Source organism: Chrysemys picta, chromosome 11 (assembly GCF_011386835.1).
Source record: "Chrysemys picta bellii isolate R12L10 chromosome 11, ASM1138683v2, whole genome shotgun sequence".
NCBI lineage: Eukaryota > Metazoa > Chordata > Testudines > Emydidae > Chrysemys > Chrysemys picta.
In genome coordinates, this window is record NC_088801.1 from 23,440,508 (window position 1) to 23,465,955 (window position 25,448).

The 25,448-nt window shown below is 40.0% G+C and overlaps 1 protein-coding gene across 14 annotated transcripts in view; it reads right to left on the bottom strand.

The window, feature by feature from the left end:
- GTDC1 (glycosyltransferase like domain containing 1) overlaps positions 1 to 18,944 on the bottom strand; it is a 264,103-nt gene extending 245,159 nt beyond the window's left edge. For 4 of the 14 annotated variants that reach the window (XM_042860891.2, XM_042860890.2, XM_005305091.5 and 1 more), the window contains exons 1-2: positions 18,688 to 18,937; positions 14,103 to 14,235 (exon numbers count right to left, since the gene is read on the bottom strand). The gene's annotated coding sequence lies outside the window, so the exon portion shown is untranslated. Of the gene's footprint in view, positions 1 to 14,102; positions 14,236 to 17,907; positions 18,565 to 18,687 lie in introns of those variants that run through there. The other 10 variants (XM_005305090.4, XM_042860888.2, XM_005305088.4 and 7 more) reach the window with 6 other exon arrangements.
- Between the last annotated feature and the right edge of the window lie 6,504 nt (positions 18,945 to 25,448).

Genomic DNA, 25,448 nt, shown 5'->3' on the forward strand with positions numbered 1-25,448 from the left:
GTACCAGATGACTGGAAGTTTCTAATGTAATGCTGATTTTTAAAAAAGGCTCCAGAGACCATTCTGGTAATTACAGGCCAGTAAGCCTAACTTCATTACCCCAGGCAAACTAGCTGAAACTACAGTAGAGAACAAAATTATCAGATACAAAGATAAAGATGATAAATTGGGGAAGTGTCAACACAGCTTTTGTAAAGGGAAAGTATGCTTCACCAATCTATTTGAATTCTTTGAGGAAGTCAACAAGCATGTGGACAATGTGATCCAGTTGAGATAGTGTACCTGGACTTACAGAAAGCCTTTGACAAGGTCTAGGACCAAAGACTCTTAAGCAAAGTAAAGAGTCACAGGATAAGAGGGAAGGTCTTCTCATTAAATAGTAACTAGTTAAAAGATAGAAAACAAAGAGTAGGAATAAATGGTCAGTTTTCATAATGCAGAGAGGTAAATAGTGGGGTCCCCCAGGATCTGTACTGGGACCTGTGCTGTTAAAATATTCACAAGTGATCTAGAAAAAGTGGTAAACAGTGAGGAGGCAAAAATTGCAGACAATACAAAGGTTTCAGAGTAGCAGCCGTGTTAGTCTGTATCCGCAAAAAGAAGAACAGGAGGACTTGTGGCACCTTAGAGACTAACAAATTTATTAGAGCATAAGATTTCGTGGACTACAGCCCACTTCTTCGGATGCATATAGAATGGAACATATATATGCATCCGAAGAAGTGGGCTGTAGTCCACGAAAGCTTATGCTCTAATAAATTTGTTAGTCTCTAAGGTGCCACAAGTCCTCCTCTTCTTTTTTAGACAATACAAAATTACTCAAGATAGTTAAATCCAAAGCGGATTGCAAAGATTGCAGAGGAATCGCACAAAACTGGGGGACAAAATGGCAGATAAAGTACAAAGTAATGGAAAACATAAATCCCCACTATACATACAAAACTATGGGGTACAAATTAGCTGTTACCATTCAAGAAAGAGATCTTGGAGTCATCATGGATAGCTTCCTGAAAACATCCACTCATTGTGCAGTGGCAGTCAAAAAAAGAGAACAGAATGTTAGGAACCATTAGGAAAGGGACGGATGATAAAACAGAAAATACCATATTGCCTCTATATAAATCCATGGTACACTCACATCTTGAATACTGCATGTAATACTGATTGTCCCATCTCAAAAAAGATATTTTAGAATTGAAAAAGGTGCAGAGAAGGGCAACAAAAATGATTAGGAGTATAGAACAGCTTCCACATGAAGACTGATTGAAAAGACTGCGACTGTTCAGGTTAGAACAGTGGTTCTCAAAGCCGGACTGCCACTTGTTCAGGGAAAGCTCCAGGCAGGCCGGGCCGGTTTGTTTACCTGCCGCGTCCACAGGTTCGGCCGATCGCGGCTCCCACTGGCTGCGGTTCACCGCTCCAGGCCAACGGGGGCTCCAGAAGGGCGGCCAGCACATCCCTCAGCCTGCGCCGCTTCCCACAGCCCCCATTGGCCTGGAGCGGCGAACCGCGGCCAGTGGGAGCTGCGATCGGCCGAACCTGCGGACGCGGCAGGTCAACAAACTGGCCCGGCCCGCCAGGGGCTTTCCCTGAACAAGCGGCGGACCGGCTTTGAGAACCACTGGTTTAGAAAATACACAACTAAGGGCATATATGACAAAGGTCTATAAACTCAAGAACAGTATGGAGAAGTGAATAGGGAAGTGTTGTTTGCCCCTTCACATATCACAAGAACTAGTGATCACCTTATGAAATTAACAGGCAGCAGGTTTAAAACCAAAAAAAAGGAGATACTCCTTCACACAACACATAGTCCACCTGTGGAACTTGTTGCCATGGGATATTCTTAAGGCCAAAAGTATAACTGTTTCAAAAAAGAATTAGATACATTCATGGAGGCTAGGTCCATCAATAGCTATTTTTGCTATTGCCAAGATGGTCAGGGATACAAACCCATGTTCTGGGAGTCCCTAAACTTTCAGCTACCAGCTGGTACTGGATGACAGGAAATTAATCACTCAAAATTGCCCTGTTCTGTTTGCTAAGTTCCTGAATCCTGTGACGGTAATACTTAAAATTACAGTATCTAGAGTATCAAATCTTCTCTTGATCAAAATTCATCTGAAGCAAAATCAAGGTAAACAGATATCCTCATTCCAGATTACCTGAAGAACAAAACTGTCGCTTCTGAATAGCATCTCAAAATAGGGGAGAATGTGAATCTTGTGAGCAAAATACACTTGCCGTTACCAAAAAAAAAAAAAAAAAAGTAGTCTATGAAAAGAGAAAAGCATGAATGCAATACTAAAAGATAAAGCAGCACACTGAACATGCATTTCACCAAGCAAACATAAGAAACCTCTAAAGTTTGGAGGCTATTTGAACATAGTTCACACTAAGAAGGCCCTGTACACTGAATGCCACTATCATGGACAGTAGATGGTTGTAGGATGGCTTCAGTGAGAGCTGGATCAGGCCCTAAGCCCCTATAACTGAATGGACAAGTTATTTCCAATGTAGGGGAGTGGAAAGGAAGGATCTAACCAGACACAGAGATCTTGTTCACACAAAAATCTTAATACAACTTTATTGAAATTTAGAATGCAATCACTCCCATGGATCACATCTATTATTTCTATATCCTGTTCTGGAGAATGATCAGGTCTGAAAGCTACCAAATGAATTCTTTTAAAGGGCAATCTTATTATACATTCTGATCAACTGGAACCAGAAAAAGAAATACACAATGGGAATTTGATGTTTAAAGATGATTTAGCAATTAAAAACTTAACATCCAGAACACTCTAATGCAGGGGTGTCAAACTCAATTGCACGGGGGGCCAAAACTCAAAACTCGCGGGCCGAACAGTATAACCATTTATTTAACAGACTAAATATTTATGTTTTTTAACCATTAATATGAACCAAAATACAGGATATCATTCCAAAATAAATACATTTCAACTTAAAATATTTTGCTCTTCATAAAAAAATATCCTGTCAATACAATACATTCAAAATCTGTACATGCTGGAATATTAAAAAATCTGAAAATATAAATAAAAAATTGAATTTAAAGCAAAAGTATAATCATAACAAATCATAACATTCCATTTTCTTGTCCTATTTAGTCAGAGCCTGATACTTGGAGTCTTTTCTTTGCAACAAGTTCGTTTATGTTTGGGGTTAGGTTCTGTCTTGTGAAGATTCTCAGGATCGATTGCAGGTGTTCATCAGTGAGGCGACTCCTGTGTGACGTTTTGTTAATTTTCATCACAGAGAACAGCTGCTCGCACAGATATGTGCTGCCAAACATGGACAGGATTCGAGCCGCATGTTGGCGGAGCTGCGGCATCGCTTCAGGAATGAAGCGAGTGAACTGTGCTGGCCCCGCAGTGTCGTACTTTGCCTTCAGTGTCCCGTTACATTGCAGTTCTATCAGCTCCATCTGCATTTCTACAGGTGCGGTTTCCACATCGACTGCAAATGGGTTGCGAAGCAGCTCGAAGTTACTTTTCTGTGCCTCAAAGTCACTGAAGCGCCGTGCGAACTCAGTGCGCAGCGCGCTGAGTTTTTCAGCAAAGGTGGCATTTGGGAAAACTGTGGCACTTTCTTGGTTCCGTATTACTTGGCAACAGGGAAAGTGAGACAAGTTGCATTGGTGCATTTGTGTCTCCCATAAGCGCAGCTTCACTTGAAATGCCTTCACTGCATCATGCATATCGGTTATTATGTGCTCCCGTCCCTGGAGTTGAAGGTTTAAAGCGCTAAGATGCGACGTTATGTCAGCCAGGAACGCCAACTCACATTTCCACTTTTCATCCCGCAGAACTGTGCAGTCTTTCCCCTTACTGTCCATGAACTGGCAGATTTCCTCTCGCAGCTCAAAGTGTCTTTTGAGAACTTTTCCCCGACTTAGCCACCGGACCTCCGTATGATATGGCATATCGCCAAACTCGCTATCTATTTCCCGCAGAAAAGACTGGAATTGGCGGTGATTTAAACCGTGGGCTCTGATAAAGTTGATGGTTTGTGTTACAGTGTTCATCACATGATCCATTTTTAGGACTTTAGCACTCAGCGATTCCTGGTGTATGATGCAGTGATACACTGTCAACTCACCGGCACAGTTCTCCTCCCGCATCTTTGAGCGCATCCTTCCCACCAGTCCATTTTTTTCACCACACATAGCAGGTGCGCCATCTGTTGTAAGTCCAACGAGTTTTTCCCACGGCAGTTTCATGTCGGTTACACTTTGAAATACATTTCCAAAGATGTCTTCTCCTTTCGTTGTCCCGTGCATCGATTTAATGTCCAGTATTTCCTCTGTTACGCACAAATTGGAATCCACACCACGGATAAATATCGCCAGCTGTGCAGTGTCAGTCGCGTCAGTAGTTTCATCCACGGCAAGGGAGTATGCAACAAAATCTTTTGCTCTTTCAATCAACTGTGTTTTCAAATCAGTCGCCATCTCACAAACCCGATTAGCAACAGTGTTTCTGCTGAGGCTTACATTTGCAAACGCTCGCGTTTTATCTGGACAAAGGACGTCGCACACTTTCATCATACAATTCTTTACAAATTCCCCCTCGGTAAACGGCCGTCCTGATTTGGCGATCTCTTCGGCCACAATGAAACTTGCTTTCACAGCAGCTTCACTTTGTGATTTTGCTTTGGTGAAAAACGTCTGCTGGGATGTCAAATTCTTCTTCAACTCCTCTACCTTTTGTAGCTTCTGTCCTGCGCTCAGGTTTTTGAATTTGTTCTCATGTTTCGTCTCGTAGTGCCGTCTTAGGTTATACTCCTTCATTACAGCGATATTACTCCCGCAAAGGAGACACACTGGTTTACCTGCAATTTCAGTAAACATATACTCATTCTCCCACCGGCTTTGAAAGCCTCGGTTTTCAGAATCAATTTTTCTCTTGGCCATTGTTGGGGTCTAGCTTTGATTTGATATTAGCGTTGTATACATCAAGAGACCGCGAACTTGAACCGCGGCTTGCCGTTGGCGGCAATTGCACTGCATCATGGGATTTGTAGTGTGTGTTATTGGGGCGTCATATCACAGGGCCATTAAAAACAGATATATAAAACGATTTCGCGGGCCGGATATAATTGTATGGCGGGCCGGATGTGGCCCGCGGGCCTTGAGTTTGAGACATGTGCTCTAATGCATTTATCCTATAACAATTTTACCTGGCGGGAAGAAAAGTCCAATAATTTACAGAATATCCCTATCCTCTTTTCTGACAATATAAAGATGAAGGCTTACTCTGAGTGAGAATGGGGAGACTGATTTTCCATTCAATTTCAAGCAATTCATTTTTCTCTGCTTTCCTTAAAAATATACGTATTTGCCAAATAATATAAGCGCCATCACAATGCATAATGGAGAAACACTGTATGTATAGAAAAACGTATGCCTTCTATTTCATTAAAACATCCAGATGCAATTCAGAATTAAATTATGTAACTCATGAGTTCTAGTCTCGTTAAGGACACAGGTTATACTGAACTGTGTGAACCCCAAAAGCGAAATTTCTCAACAAACAACGATCCACATTTTAACTTTTCCATCTTAGATTTTCCTTTTCCACTTCACAAAATCAAATGGAAGCAATACTATCCCAGCCATAATAGCAATTTGTAGCCTTTCAATATTGGTGATCATTTCTCAGATTCGTTCTTTAATATTCTCGTGTGTTCTTTCAAGAAAGAGCTGCAAAGAATATTTAATCTGAAAAATAAATGTTCCCAATGACACCATTGATCACATCCTTAATGTTACATACATTCCTTACATATGAAAAGATGCAAGAGCAGCTAGAACACTAGTGACCCTTATAATTCCAAGATTAAATCCCAACTATCTTCACATTATTTCTTTGGCAAATCTTTCTTTATATCTATCATTAACGAAAAGTTAGTAATGGACTTTTTGTAATATGTGGTGAGATAATAAATATCTGAAAAATATAAAAAAAATAATTTGTTTGGAAAATGTATTTAAAGCACAGATGAAGTTCAAAAACTGTTTCTGGAAATCTGTTTTGTAATATTTCATCAGCACTACTGTATGTTGCTGATTACAAGTCATCCTTACCCATTGATAAGGTTAGCCATTTACCTTTTTAAAGATCATTTGCATGGCTCAGCAAAGTCGTCAGAGTTTTACACCCTACAAACAAAAGGGAATTGCTTAGACTGCAAATAAAGGTGCTTGAAGCAACATTTTCACAAAAGTGGTAGGGAATTGTGTCTTAATTAGTCATAGAATTTTGAAGTGAGTGTGACATTTTGGGCCCTGACTGCCACAATCGGTTCTTCTCTTCATTATACATCCTAAATAACTGTGATGCTGTGTACATATATTAGAAACATACCAAAAAAATGGTCAGATTGCGCCAGTCTTACAGAGGTGCAGGAGGGGGAAAAGAGAGGAAACAAGAAGTCTTTCCTCCTTCTCACAATCTTGTAATAATCCATCAGCGGCAGGACTATTTCCAACATCCTGAAGCCCTGAGCACCTCTAAACAGTTGCCTTTTGCTTAAGTTAACCCACTATGGAAATGTTCCCTTCTTTACTCCATGAGGGGATTTCCCACCACCATGACCACAAAATTAAATGCTCTCACATGCAGAATGGGCAATATCCAGGCCCAGATAAGTGGCAGGTTTCAGATCCAATATCTCCCAGTCCTTTGGAGATGTAGGATATTCTGACACAGAAGGCTTTAAATTCATAACACTTATCGATATAAAAGCTATTTAGAGATATATGAAATTTATTATATCTTTCCCTCCAAGGTGTCTAAAATTGGACTTTGCCTTTCTAGTTGGAAGGTTACAAAAAACAGTCCCAATAACATTTTTTAAAAACTCTCTAAAACCTTTTGAAGATAGATTTTCTGTAAAATATGTTACGACAGAGCAGGATATGTCTGAGTCAAATTAGGAACTCTATCTAGTTCTGTGTGTGAAAATATTGGACACTGACTGCACAAGTCTGCCAACAGACAACCTACTGTGCTGCATGCCAGATTACTGCTTTCTCTGTAAAAGGTGTTTGACACCCTTTTGAAGGTGTCACCTGTTGAAAAACTAACATTAAACGCCATCAAGACCACAATCTTTATCCAACAATTGTGATTGTCCCTCAATTATTGGTTTAGCCTTATGTAATACTGGGTTTTCTACACAGGGCCCCACAGGAGGGAAGGGGCAAGCAAGACTGGTATGTCTGTAGCTTCTCAGGTGGAGCCTGTGGCACAGCAATAGAGCAGGGTCCTGCTCTGTGCAAGGGGGAGGCCAGCATCACTACATGTAAGCAGGTCAAGCAGAAAAAGGAGAGTGCAGGAAGGGCCCTGTTCAGCCTATAAGGTTAATAAACCTCAGACTCATAGGAAGGGGGAGATCAGACTAGGAGAGGATGTGTCTCAGGACTTCCATCATTTTCAAAGTCCTGTAACTCTCAAGTACTTTAAGAGTAAAGTCACTGTGATTAAGAAATTCCTTTCCTAAGCCTGTGTTTCTTGCTTTTCTACCACATTGTCCCTAAAGGGGTTCAATTAGAAGCCCAGAGTGCCCATAGCCTATGTACAGATATGGGGGAGCACATGTATGTGACTGGGGGCGTGGGATGTCAGGAGATCGTAGACACTGATTTCAGGGTCAAACATGGCTGGACAGAGCACCCAACATTCCAAGGAAGGGTATCAGACAAGAGGGCTGAGCGTGTGCCCTAGGATCCCAGAGCTAGAAATAGTAAATAGAGTGTCCCTTAGGGTCTCAGAGCTAGAAACAATGACTAGACTAGACCAGACCCATTGGCTTGGAAGCCCAGGTGAGCCAGTGATGGAGTTCACTCACAAAAGACTGGCGTCTGTACAAGGAGCACTGTGAGAAGTTTTAACATATGTCTCATACGCCTAATGCATGATAGGATGGTGAGATATATAGATTTGATTCGCAGACACTAGAATAACATATATTTCTTTGTGTCTTCACAATCCATGAATAATGAGACAATCTCAAAAACATGCTGATAAAACCTTCATAAAACACTATCCCATCAAGTCTTTTCTCTCTCATATTTATCTTTTAGATACAGTTCATCTGATCATCTATGTTGCTTTATTTTATTTTTTTTTATTAAATAGTAGTATATTCTGGACATGATACCAATGTTCTTGCACACCACATGCACACCAACACGATAAGAATGTGTGTACATTCACTAACAAAAAAGTTAGCATCATAGCCAGATTGTTTGCTGCAATACAGCATTTTTTGAATTGTAGAGATGAACAAAGCTAAGGTTTCTGCAGTTTTGGGGTACTATTCATAATAATTGCCATATACCTTAGTGATTATTCTGCTTATTTTTTACATAAGACATTAACTCACCACAAAATTTTTCAACCACTTATTACTACACACTATTTATAAGAAACTTTTATCCTAAGACTTCTAAAAAATGTCTCTCTCAGAGCAAGACAGTTTAGAAATTTAGTCATTAAAGCATATTACACAATCACAGAAGTTTTCTGTGCAATTTACTGAAAATTCAGAGCACATTATTTCCTGTAACAAAAGTTATATACAGTCTTGTAGAATGAAATCAAAATTTGTTCCCAATATTCACATAACAATGCTTTCTGCTATGTATCTGAAGGGGCTCCTTAAGCAAGCTGAATTTCCCCAGCAGATGTTACTCAGTGATCTAAAAGACCAGAATCGGTTTCTCTCACATTATAAAATGGAAAGCAAGAAATGGAGGAAGGATCCTAAAGTATCAACAGCAACCTCTGAGTTGTTAGAAAGCACATTCAGAGAAGCAATGGTTTACTAACCTCTCATGAAATAAACACTGAAAATGTCAGCCACACATTAATGCAATTCTTGCACATGAACAATCTGATAATGTAACATTCTGTATCAAGCCAGTATTTTCATAAATTATGATTTAAACAGAATACTAGTCAATTCACCAAAAGATATCAAAGCTACCCTTTTATTACAAGCAATCCAAGCCTTGAGGCTAGGGCTATCTGAAAATATTTAGTTAGTTCCCAAGCCAACATTTTTCCTATTTGTTTTATTATGAAACTATAACACATTTTCAATAACGTTTAGCTTTGCTATACAGAACAGCAAATAATTTCCCAGAACCCTTTGGAAAACCTGACATGTTGAATGATTCTCTAGTCAACTTGTGTGTTATTAAGCTGAAAAAATGTATGTAAGATCATTTGATCATTGGAAGCATTGGAAAAGCATTGGGAGCTTCAGGACAGATGGACGAACTTCAGGTCATATAAAATACTACCAAAGCTATATTTGAAGAAAGATGTGAAAGTCCGTGAAAGCGCCCTGGGTAAGAGTACTTTGTGTTGCTAAGAAACACTGAAGATGGATGAAGTAAATTGTTTCAGTTAGTGGAGCCAACTCCAGCCATCTCTTGTTTATTAGTGCAATGTTTTCTTTTATTGGTTATTCATTTTAACAGCTACACAAATGATATACCCTCATTAAACTAGACTGAGACATGCATAAATATATTAATACTTGAAAATAACACTTGTAATAAGTGTAGATTCTAAGTTATAAAATCTATACTACATTGTGAGTAGAATATACTTACCACACTTTCAAAATTCACATTTTAGAACACGCTATTAAAAAAAGTCAAAAACTGTTAAGAGCATGTATGAGAATGGACCTTAGTGAAGGATTCTGTAATATTAGAAAATTTCAAGAACAGTGGTATCATATCAGGAATATAATACTATTTAAATACAAAAACCTATATTAAAGCAACACAGATGTTCAAATGAACTGAAATAAGGAAAGAAATACTTTTTAAGCTTCCTTTCACCTTGAAGTTGGAGAAAAAGAAACTGAGATTCCATTAGTTTCTTTTGAAAATATGCAAGATTCTCAGATACTACAGTGATAGATCTAGTATATATATGGATTGCCTTTCTAGGTCAGAATTTTATTAATTTATTTTCAGGCTGCTCATTAGTTTAGTATCTGAGCATATGTCTAAAGTTTCCTTAATAATAAATATAGTTCTTCAAATAGATTATCATCATACTTCCCCACTTCTGAGATATGCATACACCGATGGCCACAAGTCCGAACCCACTAGAAAACAGTAACTGTTGGGGCCACATGCAAGTTCTACCACAGAACTAAACATTCTGCGTAAAGCACTCTAACCCTACTTCTGTCCCTTTTCACTTACTCAGAATTTAATGAAGACTCCCAAACAGAGAGGCACATAGTAGGAAACATACATCTATAATGACAATCTACTCAAAGAACTATAGTTATTAGTAAGCAACCTTTCTTCTTAAGGTAATGTATGTTACAGAAATATTTGTGGGAGAGGAACTAGCAGTAACAACTTTGATGAAGGTGGGCCTAGAAATGATCAATTAAAGCTTGCAAAACTGCTCTCTCTGGCATCCGATCTAGCTGATGAGTCAAAAGAGTAATTCTGCATAAAGACATGACTTGAACTCCAGGTAGGAGCCTTGCATAAAGACATTCCTCATACATACTGAGGAGGCTGCTTTGGATCTGGAGGAATGTGCTCTAAAATCTTCAGGTTGACACCTGCAAGATTATAACAATTTGTATGAAAACAGTTCAGACAAACTCTAAACAAAAATGTTTTACCCCCTGAATTTATTTTCAAACAATTTAGGAGACTTATTTGGTTCTCTCCAGTGCTCTTCCAATGGATGAGCTATTCATCTTCTATAATGAATGAGACTGCTGTCTTATGGAAAAAGAACAGTACATGATCACGTAATTAAAGATTACATACGTACATATGCTACCGGCAACCCCGATAAAATAATGGTAGTGTCACCCTACAGAATTTGATTTTTTTTAATCTACTTATTCAATTTTATTGACTCTAGCATGTAACTTCCTCTTATCGTCAGGAAATAGTGAGAATTGAACCCCTTCCTCTCTTAATGCTGCGGGACTGCCTCTTCTATTGCTCTCAGTTGGAAAAGAAAGGTCACATTGTCTCTCAGCACTTTCTCATGAGAAGGATCCCTGAAGCAGGACTGTGATGAAGGGTTTGGAGAAGACACAGAGTGGAATTTGATGCAACAGCCGGTTTGAATTATCTCTAGTAGCCAGCTGTCCAAGGTAATTCCACTCTATGACACCTCACAAATTTTCCAAAAAAGAGACTAGAGAGAGGGGAAAATGCCACAATTGGCTGAAGTTATTAGGTGCCACCCCAAATTAGCTGTCTCAAGACAATAATAATAAAAGGATCTCAAGTTGCCAAAGAAGTTGTTTTCAGTTTCTGCTGCTTCTCTTTCTGCTTTGAGAAGAAAAACTGCTTCTGATCAGATTTGTAGTATTCAGCAGCTCTCTAACAAGAAGCGGTATTCCTCTGGAACCTGTCTGTATTGAGTCAATTTCCCTCTATCCAAAGAACGAAACAACCCTAACTCTGAGGTGAAGAAAACAGGTTCCTCAAATGGAAAATTCTTGAACTTAGTCCTTATGCTGTTTATCAGAATAATCTTGTGTTCGCAGAGCCCACATTCATTAATAGAACCAAGAAACACGGGTTTCCTACAAGCAATGTGAGCCCTGCAACCTGTCCCCTTGATTTAGACATCCAGGGAGATGTGGATATCTTAATAAAGAGCGTGTGTCTACAGACATCTTCAGGGAATAATTCAAGGAAGGAGTTCTCTAGATCTGAGAGCCCTGGAACTAACCTTAAATTCTATTCCTGATGGCAATGGGACCTTACAGTTGATCTCAAGATCTGAAGGGTGAGAAACCCTACAGAGCTGCACAGAGGAAGCAGAAGATTATGATGGGCTATCTTCTGATAATCCTTCATAAAAATGCACTGTAAATCAAGATTGTATCAAACCTTTCATGAAATTGACTCAGGACCCAGTTCTGACAAGATAGTCAATACAGATAGAATTTTATGTTTAGCATCTCAAGAGGAACTGAGATACCTGACAATAAGCTATCACCTGCAACTGTTTCTAAAAATGTTGAGACTTTCTCTATAATGGTGCAACTTTGGATCTGTTCCTACTGTGCTTCTTTGTATCTTAATGCAACAGGAAGAATGCTCAGATTCACAGCACTTTTCTCTTATTATGTGCCAGAGCCCCTGGATCCTTCAATAGTCTGCAACTATTTTCTCCTTGGCTTCTTTGAGGGAACCTTCAGAACCCACATCAGATCCAAACCACTTCCTTTACTCCTTTTGTGCTTTTAAAGCACTCTGCCAAAACTACTCTAAAGTGGAAGCAGTCTGATTGGTCTGCAAGTAATTAGCCCTCTCTATCAGGAAAAAAAAGGAGGTGACTTTCCTGTTCCTTGCAGGCCCAAATGGGCCTTTGATATATGTCTTTTTCTAAACACACAAGGCAGTGGAAAAGATGGTCAGAAAATAATCCATCACTATCACATGAAGCATTTAAACGCCAAGCACACAAATCCTCTACTGGGGAACTGAAGTCAAGTTACAGGGAAGGCAATGGAAAATGACCAGTCTGAACCTAGAAAGCAAATCGAAATGTTCAAATTGGATAACTGTGTAGAGCCTAATTCTAACTAGAAATATTTAATACTAAAACAAATTGTTATGTTTTTAACAACAGCAAATAACCCTTCATATAAGAAATAGTAAATAAAATACATAGTACAGAGAAATAAGGAGAAAGGATTTGAGATTTCTGAAGTTACTGTCACAGGAAAGGAAATGAAGTAGAGTCAGGGCTAAGGCTCCTTATATAATTTCACATGGAATAATTAGCTCTTCACCAGTGGCTACTGCTTTCCAGAGGTTCTGACTCATTGAGACGATTGTCCACACATCCTGCAAGTGCATTTCTCTCTTCTCTACTGACAAGCTACTCCCAGGAGAACATAATAATGATAATATTTTACTATAGAATTAAATGTACAGTATGAACAGCACTGTGATATCAGTGCTACAATGAAACCACCACTGCTGGGTAATGACTTTGTAAAAGCATACTGCATGGTTAAACTTTTTTTAAAGTCACACATTATAAAAACAGGATACATGGTGGCCAGCTCCAAGTTCCAGTGAGATTCCATGATAGTTATGGTATCCAAGAATTGTATATACTGTGCTCTCACAGTGGAAGAGGAATAAGGCATGGAGGGGTATAGATGTCACATGTCCAAACTTTTTTTTTTTTTTTTAAAGACAAGTTTCAGTGGTAAATTTGCTGAGTGCTCCTCTTAAGCCTGATTAGTGAAGACATTCCACACACACACACACACACACACACACACACACACACACACACAGTACTGCTGAAAGTAATGGGATTTTTGCAAGTCACCTGGGTCATGACTGAGTGAAATGCTAATTATTGGCAATATTTTTAAAATAATTCCAATTGAAAAATTATAGTTTAAATGGCATCACTCAGTTTTAAAATAGTAAACAAAGCATACAGGAAAACACATATCTGAGAATTTTTTTTTTTTTTTTAAACACAGATATTGGCATCGTTTTCCTGTTTTCTTCACAATTCAGTTTTAAACCATACCATTCGAAAAAAAATCTAGATTCACTTCCAAAATTGCTACTTTTACAATCCTCAGCTATTATTTCTTCAAAAAGAAACACATTTTTAAAAGATAAATATATATTTCTCTAATAAGAGATAACATACTTTAACTAGTGAGTAGTCAAAATTATTAAAGACTTAGATGACTCCCTCAAACAGCATACCAGATATCTATTATAAGAAATACAAAAAAAATCATATATTGATCTCTAAATTTGCATATTTGGTATTTAAGCATTTAACATGACCATTGATTTTACAAAAAGCAGATAGAATAAATAAAAAATAAAGGTAACTATTTTAGGTACAAGTGAGACCAATTTTTATGCCGTGCCAGATGTAGTGAGCAATTAGGGCAATGGAATCTTATAGTCATCTCCATAAACCCTCTCTTTATATTTAAATCACAACCAAAAAGAAAACCGACTTTATGACAACCAAAACATATTCTTTTAAGGGAGTTTACTTAGGGCTGTCTACACTTACCTACTGGAGAAGCAGTTATACAGGCAAAACTGTATAGTTTATTTCACTTGGGGAAAGGCGGAATAAGATGCAGGCAAAAGTGCAGTCTCCAGTTACTCTGGAAATGAGAAGATCTTTCTTCGTCTTTTTAGAGCTAAAAAATAAATATTAACAGTTATACTCATCTTTCACTCCCATACCTCTGATCATTCAACCCTGCCAATGTGAGCAGCATCTATTATGTAACAATGATTCAGTAAATCTTCCTTCCATGGGTAAATAATGAAGAGCCTAAGGGATTGGCAGCTTTCACCTGTAGGTCACGAGTCTGAATCCAGCATATAGTCAGTAGTGACCTTAAGATATTAATATAAAATGGCTTTTCACTAGAGGATGTGAACATGCCGTTGCACGCTAGTTCATAGTGGACAGTTTTCCTAGAAAATTACCAATACCATAATTGCTATTAGCACTTTTACTGTCAGTCTCAGGGGGTCCAAGTAGTTGAACAGTTTTGGCACCTAAATCCCTAGAAGTAGTCCCAGGACAAAACTGGAATATAATGCTACAGGTGACCTATGAACAGTTAAATCTTTGGCGTTATTAATCTTGAACTCTGTGTGCGTGTGCATGCATGTGCATGTGTGTGTGAGAGAGAGAAAGATTTCAAATCTTAAAACATCTAAATCCTCTATTTCTCAGGCTTATCATTAACACAGTGATGTGTCCACCCTTACTTACTTGCTTGAGGTTAGTTTCATAAATTACAAGGATGGCATTAAATCTTGCAGCATCTGTAATACTGGTGAGAAGGCTTTGGATAATCATACTTCGCATCTATCAGTAATATTATTATGGCAGTAACCTTATTTTAAAATCTAAGAGCCCCACCGTTGCTTCTGCCCCTCTTATCTTAATCCTGTGGATTACTGTTTTGGGGGGCACAAGCTAACACAAATAGGAACTGACCTCATTCATTTATTCTAAGTACTATATTTCTTTAATAAATTACACTTTCATATTCCTCCATCCCTCATTTGAATGCCACATAATTACTCATATCCCAAATCTGTTGCATTGGCCATATTTTAAGTATAGGGAAGCCTATTTATTGTCATTTGTAAATAGATAAGAACTTTGATGTCCTGCTTGTAGGAAACACTGAAGGTCAACTAAAAACGTGTGTGTGAAATTGTGTGTGTGAGAGAGAGAATTTGGGATAATAGATAGTTTGGAGATGTGGTTTTCAGATTTGCAGAAATCCATACAAGTCTGTGTGGAGCTTCACACATTTATTTTTACTTTCACATCTGATGTGCAGCAATATGGATAGCTAAGGTGTACATTTAAGACACATACTTTGAGATATATCTATTCAGAAGTGACATTAACACTGGGATGTGTTCTTATAGAAGTAAAGCTGTGCATTATCGCTGCTAACTGCACTGCCTACTGATGCCTTAGGTGGGGGAGGTTCTCAAGAGCCTGCTGTTAAAAATTCTGCCACCAAAGATTAGCATGATTTTGCTGTCCCTTACAGATTTGGTACACAGGATTTATCACAGTCAAATGAGGGAAATTTTATGGGCACTTCTTGTTAAAATACTGGCAGCATGTTACTAGCACTGCCAAGATTCTTAGAATCCTATATGAGAATTGTTTATAGTTCATTGACCCCCCACCCCCATGTTTGACTGTTTTTGAAATTAGATATACTGTACAGCCAATCTAACAAGGACCAGATATCCACACATTCGAGGTCTTGCAATTTTCTGCCTTATTTTGTTATTGCCTTCATATTACATTATTCCATATGCAATATTACTATTATTACCACTATGGAAGCATCCAGAGGGCCCAATCAAGATTAAGGCCCCATTATTCCTATTGTTAGCAATAATATTTATTAGAATAAATATTATTTATTCAGTGTATTTATTTGAATATTGCACATAACTAAGCATATCTAAATTCTGCCCACATCAACAAAAATGCCCACATAAGACAGACATGTTCCTTCTGAACACTGTATGCAATTTATGCTCTGACTTATGCAGGAACAGTATGTGAAATTCATAGTTATGTTTTTCTTGAATGATTTATTTTTAGCTGCAGTTTCAAAAAGTTCCCCTAACTAACATGAAAGTATTCCAAAGTTCATAAAGAAAAATGAATATTAATTATCCAAACTACTTGGATAATTAATTCTAAACTTAGAATATTAATTATCCAAACTACTTGGGCAACACTAAATATGCTTAGCTAATCTTTAGTCAATAGACAAGGAGTCCGTCTGGCCAATCACTACCAAGAAAGATTCTAACAATTGGGATTCAATCATATATAAGGTTATATTCATCTTTCTACACACTGTTGGGGTATAAATCTAAAATCAAATTGTACATTTGAATTTGTCCTTATTTTACTTTATCAAAACTGACTTCTGGCACTGAGATTATACAAACTCATACATATGATGTAATGGAATCTCCAACACCAAAGTATTTTTACTAAGTCTAGCTTCTAAGAAAAATGTACATTAAAAGGGAGAGGGAAATGATGAGAATACATTCCACTTCAGGTCTTAAAAGCTCTAATTAAAATTCAATATTGCACTTTGCATGTGCGTTCTTACATGAAAGTCCTGTCATGGTGAAGGCTTAAGGTTAATAGAGTCCAATAAAACAGTTCTATTGAATAATACCAACCCATTGTTATACACAATACTGCAATCTGCTGCTCATCTTTACCTAACCACTGTGCTAAACTTTAAACTAACTTAATGTATGGCTAGCACCTAAGAACTAGAGTAGAAAAAAATCCAAAATAAAGTCAGCATCCATTATAATGGACTTGTTCCTGTATCCAAACTTTTCCTTCCTCCTCTTAAATAAAGTCTGTGTATTTGCATTCATTTCCTCTAGTTTACTATTCCCACCATCACACAGTCATGTGTTAAAAGATCTGGTTAGATCTACTAAACTTATTTATGTGAGAAAAACTCCCTTTAATTTGGGATTAATTTTAAAAGTTTTTCTTGAAACATCCCATTATTATGAAATATTTTCTGATAGTGCTTTAATTTAAAATCACATTTTAAAATATATTTATTTTTTAAACTGAATTCTCCTTTCATTCATCTTTTGTTTTAAAACAATTTCACACTGTATTCTTTTGCATGGGTTTCAACTTTTGTGCGATTTTTGTTTGATTTATGTGGGGGGCTTTCTTGTCAAGAGCGTAATTATTTTAAAAACTTAATATTTTATTAATTGTATGACGGTAGCATCTCAAGATTGGAGCCCAATTTTACACTGCTCTTCATAAACACACAAACAGAGACAGACCCTGCCCCAGAGCGCTTACAGTCATTTTTATTAAAAGCTATTTAAGAAAAAAAAAAACATTAATTTCACATTCTCATTGTGATATTGAACTGTGTCTGGGCTCCTTGAGGCCTGCACCAGACTATTGCAGAAGCTGCATATGTTCTGAGCGCCAGCAATAGCTTCCGCTATATCCCCGTGCCTGTGAGATGAACTGTATGCGAAAGTTGGAAAACCAAGTTAGGCAGCTAAGCACATAACAGGATCAGCACACCAATTCCCCTTATGTCAGACTGCTGAACTTGTGCACGAGTACTCTGAACAGTGGCACAAGTATTATTTCCGTTATGTCTTTTTTCTCCCCTTCTGAAAGACTGCATGCAGTTGCTGCACAGTAATGCTAAGCTCCTGAAGAGGGTGCAATGCACACACCCCACCCTCAAGAGTTCCAGCAGCTCCCCCAGGTCCCCCCACAGTGGAGCCTTTTGAATTGTGTGTACCTGATCAGCCTCCTTTGAGAGCATTGGGTTTCTCTCACCCCACTTTTGACCTGGGCCCTGTAAATAGTGGAGGTGCTGCTTAGAAATCATTATAAAGGCCACATACCTTGCCCCCCCTACAGGGGCTCCCCATATCTGCGAGCAGCACATGGCAAATGGGAGACCCATAGCAGGGCACTGGCAAAGCTGTTCCTCCTAAACAGCAGCAGCTCCCCAGTCTGAGGCCCCTCCTGAGCCGTAGCTCTGAGAGGCTTCCTGTATGGGTGCTGGGGAGCCTGCACCCCCTGATCGCCAGGAGCACAGTCGCCCGTTAGCTGTGGGTGCTGGCCGCCCCTTAGGGGCTGCAGGGGAGGCTGCAACCCCACGTCCCCAGCAGCCACCGTGGGGAACAGGGGCCACGTTAGGGGCTGCACCCCGGATCAGCAGTAGCAGCTCCCCCTGCCCAGAGGCCGCTCCCAGTGCTCAGGAGCCACCTAAGGGGCAGCTGGGGCGGCTGCACCCCTAGATCAGCAGCTCCCCTGCCACGGGCCGCCTGCGAGCTGCGGCTGCTGGGGAGCCATGTTAGACGCCGCACACAGTCCCAGGCCAGCAGTTGCCGCTCTCCGCCTCCCCTCAGGAGAGCAGCCCTGCCTGGGCCCGTCCCCCTCCGCCCCCGGCCGCTGTCTGCCCCGTTCTCCTTCCGGCCGCCTCGGCCTCTCCGCGCTGACCCCTTCCCTCCCGGGCTCGCTCTCATCACGCGGCCCCGCTCCTCACCAGCCCCCCGCCCCCGAGGGAACTCACCTCCTCCTCAATCCCGCCTGGAGGCCGGCGGCGGCACCGACGTGCAAGCGTTCCTGCCCCGCCCTCGCCTCAGCACGCAGGAGGCTCGGCTTCCCCCTCCCGCCTTTGCCCGTCGCGCGGAGCCGCTGCCCCGGTCCCAGCTGCCTCTTTTGCATGAGGGAGACGTTTCTGAATTTCTCCCGGACACACCCCTGGCAGAAGGCTGCCTCCCGCCCTAGAAAACCTGCTCCCTGCAATTCCCCCCCGATCACGCAGAGGCAGAGCCGCCCCGACCCGAGCTCCTCCACTGTTGCCCTCCATCCTTATAGGCGTCTGGCCCCCATGTTACACCCTAGCCTCTAAAATCATAGCTCACCTGTACAGGGTTTGTATGCCCTCCTCCCTAAGGATCCAGAGCACTTCACACACAGTCCGCACGTGGGGCAACTTCAGCCCTGGGGGAAACAATTGCACCTCCACTTGGCTTCTGGGAATTTAGGCCAACTGTGCCAGGGTTAAATTTGGCCGCTAAGCTCTCTCTGGCATTAAGGTGACCAACTGCGCCACCTTTAAAGGACAACTTTGAGTGGGAGCCTAGCGTCCCAGGTCAGCTATGAACATTGAACACATTTATTCCTGACTTTAGCAAAGGATTGTAGGGTGTGACACTGCAGATGTGATTTAGTACTCTGTGATTTGTGAGCCACAAAATTAGGTACTGACTGAGACTTCTTGGCCCCCTATTTTTCATACATCTTTCCTTTTATTTCTTTGAAAAGTAGGTGGTCAGCCTAGCTGCATCTATTCCCTCCAGGCCTGCCAGAATTTCTGCCAAAAGTGGAAATATGCCCCCTTGGGGACTTTTCTACCTCTCATTTGCCAAATAATCTGCCAGCTCCTCCCCTTAGCCCCTACCTGTTTAGTATGTTCATCTCCATGATTTACAAGCACAGTCCCTCCAAAGTACACAGACTTTGCAGCAGATCCACAGACAAAGGGAATTTTACCAGACTCCTAAGTCACTGTGTATGGCAGTGGTTCTCAAACTTTTTGTTTTGGTGACCCCTTTCACACAGCAAGCCTCTGAGTGTGACCCCCTCTTATAAAGAGGGCCCTACCAAATTCACAATCCATGTTGGTCAATTTCATGGTCATAGGATTTTTAAAATCATAAATTTCATGATTTCAGCTATTTAAATCTGAAATTTCACCGTGTTGTAATTGTAGGGGTTACTCCTGACCCAAGAAGGAGTTGTGGGGGGGGGTCACAAGGTTATTGTAAGAGGCAGGGGTTGTGGTCCTGCTACCCTTACTTCTGCGCTGCTGCAATGGCAGTGCCTTCAAAACTGAGCAGCTGGAGAGCAGCAGCTGCTGGCTGGGATCCCAGCTCTGAAGGCAGTGCAGAAGTAAGGGAGGTAATACCACAACTAGGGTGACCAGATGTCCCGATTTTATAGGGACAGTCCCGATTTTTGGGTCTTTTTCTTATATAGGCTCCTATTACCCCCCACCCCCTGTCCCGATTTTTCACACTTGCTGTCTGGTCACCCTAACCACAACCCCCCTAAATAATCTTGCGACTCCCCTGCAACTCCCTTTTAGGGCAGGATCCCCAATTTGAGAAACACTGGTTTCCCCTGTTAAATCTGTATAGTATAGGGTAAAAGCACACAAAAGACCAGATTTCACGGTCCGTGACGCGTTTTTCGTGGCTGTGAATTTGATAGGGCCCTACTTATCAATTAAATTTTTTTTTATTTAATTTAACAGGCGCTCAGGCTATCAGTCCCATGTCAGCTCATGACCCCCAGATAATAACCTCACGACCTGCAGTTTGAGAACCCCTGGACTGTATGGCATCTGCAAAACAGACTAGAACAAAGTCGTACTAGTGAGGAAAAACAAAGGGAAGATGCTCTAGGGGAGATTTGGTGGTGATGGTGGTGGTTAGAAAGAAACAGAGTCACCAGAAGGAATTTGGTAAAGTGGGGTAGAGGAAGGAGAAAGTAATAGATGGAAGAACTAGCAAAGGAGAGAGGGAAGAGTTCCAAACCAAGCAGAACAAGGAAAGGGGTAAAGAGCAGTGCTTAAATTTGTAATGAAAGAGTTGCTGGGGCTCAATTTTTTTACTTTCATAACTGAGGCGGCAAGCCCAGAGGTGCTGGGACTATGAACTGCCAAACCTAGAAGTGCAGAGGTTCAGCTCCGGCAAGCCCTCACACAAATTAAGCACTGGTAAGGAGGATACATAAGGCTGCACAAGAGGGAAGAGAATGGAGAGAAGGTGGTCAGAAGTAGCATGTGCAAGAAAGCAAACAGGAAAGACAAAAATATGAAGGGGGAGATGGTGTGGGAGAAACAAAGTATGAGAGAGAAAATCATGAGTATTATCTTCAAGTATATTTGGAGGAGTGGGGATTATGTTCTTAGCTATGGAGAATCACACCTCTCCAGGTATTGTAACTTTTGGGAGATATCAGACACACATTACAGATTGAGCAGGGAAAGACTTCAGTGGAGTATTTTGAAAGCTCTGTGCTCCAGCCTCAGTAACTTACAAATATTGCAGGCAAAGGTATTCATAGAAGTAGTATTTATAACCTTGATTCAATCTTAGCACATTTTTGTCTTGGAGTATACATAGACAGGTATGTAGAAATAGAATTAACTAGTTTTTGAAAAGGAGGCTCATGATAAGTAAAATTACATGGACCCAATTCTGTTTCCCTGCTGATGCAGGCAAAATTCCCAAGAAGTTTAACTGTTTAAGGACTGCAGGACTCCTTTGGAATTACATTTTCTCCCCGTATTTGATATTCTATGGTTAGGAAACAGAGATGAACAAACTAGTTTGCATAAGAACTAACCCAACCTTCACTCAAGCCAAAACTGAATATTTTCTTAGGTTCAAAAAAGCTTAGCTAATTGTTTTCAAATTGTTTCTCATTGTTATGTGCTTCTGCACTTCCTGATACCATCCAGCAGTGGAAGTGCCAAAATATCACAAGACAGGCAGTTCTTGCTATTTTTTTAACCTAAGTGGAAGCAGGAAATACTGAAAATCTTATGAGAATAATAATACTAAACATTTGTATTATATAACATTTGACAAAATTGGACCTGATCTTGCAGACTTTCCTCATGTCAGGTGTCCCGTTGGGACTCACACTGAGTAAAAATTGCAGGAAGTATCAGTCTCATTAAATTTTTTTCCTCGCAATACCTTGGAAAATAGGAAAATAAGGTTGTTTATCCCCAATTTATGAGTGGAGAAACTGAGACAGAGAAATAAAGACCAAAATCTTTAAAAGTGTCTACCAGTTTTTGAGTGGCCAATCTGAGATGTCATGGGTCTGATTTTCAGAGGTGCTGAGTTTACAGTTTCCATCAAAGTTAAACTGTAGGTGCTGAAGCATAAATGTTTTGGCCATAGTCTTCTGCTGGGGTCTGCAGTCATAGTACCATTTTTAATTGGCTAGTAGTCTGTAGACATATATTGTTACAGTGCCTTTTGAATATTTTCCTACTTCTCTCACACATTTGCATACTAATGACATAAAAATAGGCACTTCCTGCCAGTAATTAGTTGGAGCCCAGAATTTAAAGAAAGAAAAAGACCACAGCATTATGGTAGAGGGATGGTACTGAGGAAGCTGCAGAAAGGAGTCACTTCTCTTGTGCTCAGAGAGTGCCTTTAATTTAGAGTTCAAGGTTGGCAACTATTTTACCTCTATGTGACAGGGATTAACTATTTGCTTGGCCTAATAACTTTCCCTCTAATGAGCCCTTTAGTTACTTTTTTCACTGCAAATCACTGGATCTGTCCTAGATCCAATCCTGCTGCTGTAAAAGGTGTTTTTTTCTTCTTTTTCCCCCAAAAGAGCACCATTAATCGTAAAGGCTACATAGTCAGTGTAGTTCCTTGTCAGGCACAGTGAAGCAGAGCAAGGTAGAGAGTAGTCAAAGATTTTTGACCTAATGAGGCACTCTGCAACTTGTAGCCATATGAAGTCATCAAAAGCAATAGCTAGGTTCCAGTCACTTAAAATAGATTAGTGGCGGCTAGATGGCTTCTGGGATTTGTAATGGGTTATAGAGCTTTTCACATTTAGGTCACAGGCTTGAGTCCAACCCAGTGTCCAGAAGTTGTCACCATATGGCAGCTGTTTGGTAGCTTTTATTAAATATATTAACGATCTCAAATTCTTAGTGGACAATTGTTCACATAACAGAAACATCACAATTGACAACCTTGTTCGCAATGTCTACAAAGAGGTGCAATATGGAAAAAGTATGGAGACTGTATTGCCCACTCACCCCTAGAGATCAGGGGTACTTGGACTTAGTAAGGAAGGATAGTTTGGGGAAGCTTGCATTGCCACTGCCTTTCCCTAACTTTTCTGTAGATAAATAGAGGATTAAATTCTCAGTCTGACACTTCACAAGCAGCTCATTCACTGCAGAATTAAATGCAGAGCTCTTTCCATGGTATTACTTGCAGCAATTTTCTGCTTGTCTGCAATTAGTGTTAGCCATCCAGAATCGGACAACTAGAAATATCTGGTCTCCAGTGATGTGACTTGTAAGCTCATGAGACAAAAATACTGTTAATAATGTACCACTAGCATATTTACCTATTTAGCTATCAGTAATTTAATTATCGGTCCAGCCTATCTCATTGATGTCTCTCACTATTAGCCTTCTTAGTGATGCCACTCACATAGTGGTAGCCTCTTCTCTGCCTTTTTACAGTCTCATCTTTATCCTGGTATAATTGCCACAATACCTGAGCACTTCTTAAGTAAACTTAATAATGTTGGTGCAAGAGCTTTCGCCTTCGCAGCTCATGCCATCTGGAGCCTTCTTGTATGGCTATGTATTATCAGTGTTGTACTTGATATCAAAACTTGGTTGGAAATCTACCTTTCTTCCCCTTCCTTTACCTTTCATCTCTATCTCTTTCTCTCGTTGCCACATTTGTTACTCTGTAAAATGTCTATGAAGCATGTTACACAAAATATTGTACTGAAGCCTCTTATTCTTGTGCTATCTTTAAAAACAAAGCTTGTAAAGCTGGTATTGAAACAACCAGCAGGACTATAAGAAAGTATTTTCATGAAAACTTTGAGGGTCTGGTTATTAAAGCAGATCCTTAAGATGATTGGATCTATTCCATTAGTAGATTTATAAAGTGTACAGACTGGGTAAACAACACTGACAGCTTGGGGAAGTGTGTGCACCTGTTTATTAAAAAGACGTTAACAAGGGCAAATCTAAAATAAGAACATGTACCACAACTCAATTTTCAGCAATTTTTTATGCATGCCTACACTTAAGGTTACCCATGTTATTAGCAAATTCTCTCTCTCCCTCTTTCAGAAGAACACAGCAGCTGATGGGCATGGAGCATCTGTGGCAAAGAAAAAAAACCACCATATTCAAATTTTGAGGACCAAACATGACCCTTTCTGTTTCTACTTTTTTCTGCCACATTTAGTTAGTGTGGGAGAACGAGGAAAAGGAGAAAGTACAGGTCTTTCCTTTGCAGATAAAGATTGAAATTCTTAATGTTCTCACAATTCACACATAGAAACATTATTATTTATTAATAATACACTCTATAGTAGGTTTCATTCAAGGATGCCAAAGTAGTTTATAAATGTTAATAATTTGCAATTTTATACACTAACATTTTTCACTCAAGGATTTCCAGAAACTTTTTTTTTAAAGTCCTGATCCTGAAAGGAGCTGTCTGTGGGTGAACCCCTGCACTAATTTCACCCTCGTTGACTTCAATGAGCTCCATGTGAGTGCAAGGAACCATCTGCATGTAGCTCCTTCCACGATTAGGCCATAATCCTCACAGCACCTCCATGAAATATATATGTATTACGGTCCTTTTTACTGATGGCAACATTAAATACAGAGTGGATAAGTGACTTACCTAAAATTACACACAAAGTCAGTGAATGCGTCAAAACTAAGGCCTTGTCTACAGTAAGAAATTAGATCGGTATAATACATTACTTGAGTGTGCAAAATCCACACCCCTCACTGACGCAATTAAACTGACATAACCCCCTATGGAGACAGCGCTAGATCAACAGGAGAATTCACCTGTCAACCTACCTACTCCCTCTTGGGGAGGTGGAGTACCTACACCAACCGGAAAAGCCCTCCCATTTGTGTAGGTAGCATCTTCATTGCAGCACTACAGCAGTGCAGCAGCATTTAAAATGTAGACACGCCTTTTTTGCTCCATCCTTGTACTATGTCTGAATGAAGTCACGTTGATTTCGAAACCCAGTTCACATGTTATCAACTGCAGGATCAGAGCCCTACACCTCCTGACTCCCAAGCCCTATGTTTTAGCTGCTAGATCATACCAAGCCATGCGGCACAACTTGCAGGTTGGTATTGTTCTACCCACTTTACAGATGGATAAACTGAAGCAGAGAATGGTTAAGTGATCTGCTAAAGGCCACACAACAAGAGGCACAAAAAGTGAAGGAAATGTTTATTCAAGATACATATATCTAGAGCTGGATACAAAATGATGTGATTATTCTGAGAATATGAAAATCCTTTTTGTACCTCCTGTCCTCTTCACGTTTCAGATAGTAACATAGCATATATGCAATTCTATCTAATTTTCTAAAAGGAAAAATTATGATTTAACAAAACTTTTCGGAAGGGGAGCTAATTCTGATGTTATCATACTTCCCACTTTTTTGTCTTATTGCAAAATGCTTGAGAAAAATGTCAGTTAGTGCTGCTTGTCA